Source organism: Vigna angularis, chromosome 10 (genome assembly GCF_016808095.1).
Source record: "Vigna angularis cultivar LongXiaoDou No.4 chromosome 10, ASM1680809v1, whole genome shotgun sequence".
NCBI lineage: Eukaryota > Viridiplantae > Streptophyta > Magnoliopsida > Fabales > Fabaceae > Vigna > Vigna angularis.
Window position 1 is genome coordinate 10,205,069 of NC_068979.1, and position 3,920 is coordinate 10,208,988.

General features: G+C 39.8%; 1 pseudogene; it reads left to right on the top strand.

Annotated features, from left to right (window-relative positions):
- LOC128194382 (putative pentatricopeptide repeat-containing protein At5g08310, mitochondrial) lies at positions 1 to 3,137 on the top strand (annotated as a pseudogene).
- Positions 3,138 to 3,920: the final 783 nt, after the last annotated feature.

Here is a 3,920-nt window from a genome sequence, read left to right on the forward strand (position 1 = left end):
ATGGCCGTCGCAATCCAGAAACTCAAAATCCCTTATATTTTCTCTGTAATCGCCAAACTCTCATATTCGAGATCACCCCATAACAATCTTCATTATGATTCTTCTGTGGCCGACAACCTCGTCTCCGTCTTCACCCAACAACTCAACGCCGTCGGGCCCGAACTCAACCTCTTCGCTCCCATCCTCACGCCTCCCCTTGTCGAGTCCGTTCTCACGCGCCTCCCCACTTGGAAACTCGCCCTCTCCTTCTTCCAATGGGCCTCCGATCAACACCAGTATGGCTACCGCTATAATTGTTACACCTACAATACCATCGCCTCTATCTTCTCCCGCTCCCGCCAAACCACCCATCTCAAAACGGTCGTCAAACAACTCGTGGAGTCCGCTCCTTGTTCCTTCACGTCCGGTGCCTTGGGCTTCCTCATTCGGTGTTTGGGCGAAGTGGGCCTTGCACAGGAGGCCCACCACCTGTTCGATGAAATGCGGGTGAAGGGTCTTTGCGTTCCCAATGTTTACTGCTACAACTGCTTGTTGGAGGCTCTGTCCAAGGCCGAGGAGGTTGATTTGGTGGAGGCTAGGTTGGAGGAGATGAAGGGGTTTGGATGGGAATTTGATAAGTTCACGCTGACGCCTGTCGTGCAAGCTTATTGCAAAGCTCGCAGGTTTGATCAGGCTCTAAGGGTTTATGATGGGATGAAGGAAAAGGGTTTGATTGATGTGCGTGTTTGCTCTGTGCTGGCATTGTCGTTTTCCAAGTGGGGGGATGTGGATAAAGCGTTTGAGTTGGTGGAGAGGATGGATGGACAAGGGGTGAGGCTAAGTGAGAAGACTTTCTGTGTTTTGATTCATGGGTTTGTCAAGGAGGATCGGGTTGATAGGGCCCTTCAGTTGTTTGAGAAAATGTGTCGGGTAGGCTTCACTCCTCCTGTTTCATTATTTGATGTTCTCATTGGAGGACTGTGTAAGAGTAATGATGCTCAGAGAGCTCTGAGCTTGCTTTCGGAGATGAAGCAGTTTGGGGTTGCCCCAGATATTGGAATCTTTACGAAGTTGATATCGGCTTTTCCAAACAGAAGTGTGATTACCAAGTTAAAGAAGAGAAAATTCTCGTTTTGATTTACAATGCTGTTTTGACTTGTTATGTTAATGAGGGACAGGTGGATGAAGCCTGCCGCCTTCTTCAGATGATGATTCAGAGCAAATTCACTGATGTCCAGATGGATGATTTCTTCAAGGACAAGAGATTGGTTTTCCCAAATGCCGCTTCCTTTAGCATCGTGATTGATGGCTTACTCACAAATGGTCACGCTCTAAGTCTTTTCAATGACCTTAAACAATTTGTTGGTAGGCCAAGCGTTTTGATTTACAACAATCTGATCAATGGTCTCTGCGATTCTGATAGATTGGACGAGAGCCGTGAGCTGTTGAGAGACATGAAAGAATCAGAAATTGAACCAACTCATTTCACTTACAGCTCAATTTATGGATGCCTGTGTAAAAGAAAAGATGTCGTAGGAGCGATCGATATGTTGAAAGTGATGCGTGCTTGTGGGCATGAACCGTGAATAAAAAATTTCACCCTTCTTGTGAAAGAACTGTGTGATCGTGGCCGGGCTGTAGAAGCATGTGATTTTCTTGACAGCATGGTTCAGCTAGGTTTCCTTCCTGACATAGAAATCTAAGAAATGATTTTTAACAACAACAGTCCTCCCAAAACGCAGTCGTTTCACTCAAGTTTAGCTGTAGCGTTTTGATTAAGTGGGCTTCCAATCAGCAGCCAATCCATTGTGAAATCAGCACTCCAATTAAAATGTGCAGCCAGTCCATTCCAATGCTTGCAATAGCAGCGTTCCAGCAATTTGAGCACCCAATCCAACCCAAATGCCTTTCATTGTACATTGCACCAACGGCCCAATTGCTTTGCATCTGTAACCCAATTTTTAGGACCGCAATAAGAAGAAAATGAATTAATGCCCAAAGAAAATAAAAGAAATATTTCTGCAATTCAAAAATTAAAAGAAAAAGTAAAGAAAAAAGATTTTCATTAGAAGATTTTCTCTAAAAAAATATTAATATCCTAATTATTTACAAATGCTAAAAATTACCCCTAAAAACCTAATTTTAACTAGAATTTTATAAAACTAAAGGATTAAGAGAAAAACATAAAACTACCCTAATTCTAAGAAATTAAAAACTAAAGAAATCTAAGAAATGATTTTTAACAGAGAAAAATATGTAAATCTAGAGTGTTATCAGTTTCCTATTCTGCAGCAATGGGGGGTTTGATCAAGATTCAAGAAGTGGACCGAGCATTGAACTTGCTCAGGGATTTGTGTTCTCGTGGCCATTGTCTTGATGTGGTGGCTTTTAACATAGTGATCAGAGGGCTCTGCAAGGTCAACCGAGTTGCAGAAGCTGAAAAATTGTTGGATGAGATTGTTGTAAAGGGCCTCTGTCCCTCAGTTGTGACTTACAGTCTGCTTATAGATAGTTGGTGCAAAAGTGGTTCTGTTGATAGGGCGATGTCTCTTCTGTCGAAAATGTCTGAAGAAGACAGGGAGCCCAATGTCGTCACTTACTCAACTTTAGTGGATGGGTTTTGCAGAGAAGAAAGGCTTGATGATGCACTCTTGGTTTGGAAAGAGATGGAAAGAAAAGGTTGTTCTCCTAATCGAGTTGCTTTTATGGCACTTATTTATGGTCTTTGCATTTGCAAGAGGCCATCTGCTGCACTCCATTATTTACACGAGATGGAACAAAAAGAAATGAAGCCCGACTCGTTCATTTATATTGCATTGCTCAGTGCTTTTCTGTCTGATATGGACTTGGCCTCTGCATTTGAGATTTTTAAGGAGATGGTTTATTCAGGATTTTTCCCAGAATCCCATGATAAAAGTTACCCCGTTGTGATGGATGCAATAGACAAATTTTCCAAGGATCACAGAACATCCTCTGGTATGAAAGTTTTAAGTGAAGAGGGCAAACTTCCTACGCATTGCTTGATAAACGTCGGATTATAAAGGTTAATCAAATTGTTTATGCCACTGCCAAAGGAATGTTACATCGGACAAGTAAAAATTGAAGCATTTGAAAAGAAACAAATGTACACAAAAAGAAACGTATGCGACTCTCAGATAATTTGCCTACAAAAAGAACTTGAGCTCCGGAATTTTCAAAGATACACGTTACTTGATTTGGATCCTAAGAGAATACAAGAGAAAAAGAGACATAACAGCTGATCAAAGGAGCGTTATGTTGTTCTTCCGGTAGTCATGCGAAATCGTTTACAATGTATTGATATTTGGTTTTCTGTTGGACAAACACAACGAGAGCTCGAAATTTTTTAAGATACACACATAGTGGCGAATTTTCTGTTATATTTTTTTTTATAATACTTCATGTAAATGTGATTTTTCCCATTTCATTTTCTTCCTCTAGTAGACGTTTATTACTTTTTAATTTGAAAGTAAAAAAAAATTGTCCTTTCCTTTATCTAGCATGGATATTCAACTGATGGTGAGCTTAAACTGGGAAATTTTGAAATTTGAGGAACTATTACATGTCTGAATTTGAAAATGGATTGGCAAAATAGATTAGATTAAATAATTTAGAGAGATTACTAGAGTCATTTTCTTGTCACTGAAGTCATGAGTTAAGCTACCGTGTTCCACGTGACAACTAGATTTTCCGATAGAGTAACGTAACTCAGAAGAAAAAGATATACTAGAGTTGTAGAAGTATTCTAACTATGTTTTGTTAAAATTTGATTGATTTGTTGGATTAATTTATATAACATTTAAAACACATTTTCTTAGAATTTGATTGATTTGCTTAACTGATTTAGAGTATTTAAAACACTTTAATCTTCCATCATCACCACGTAGTGTAATTTTAAAAATCAATACACGTAGTGTAATTTT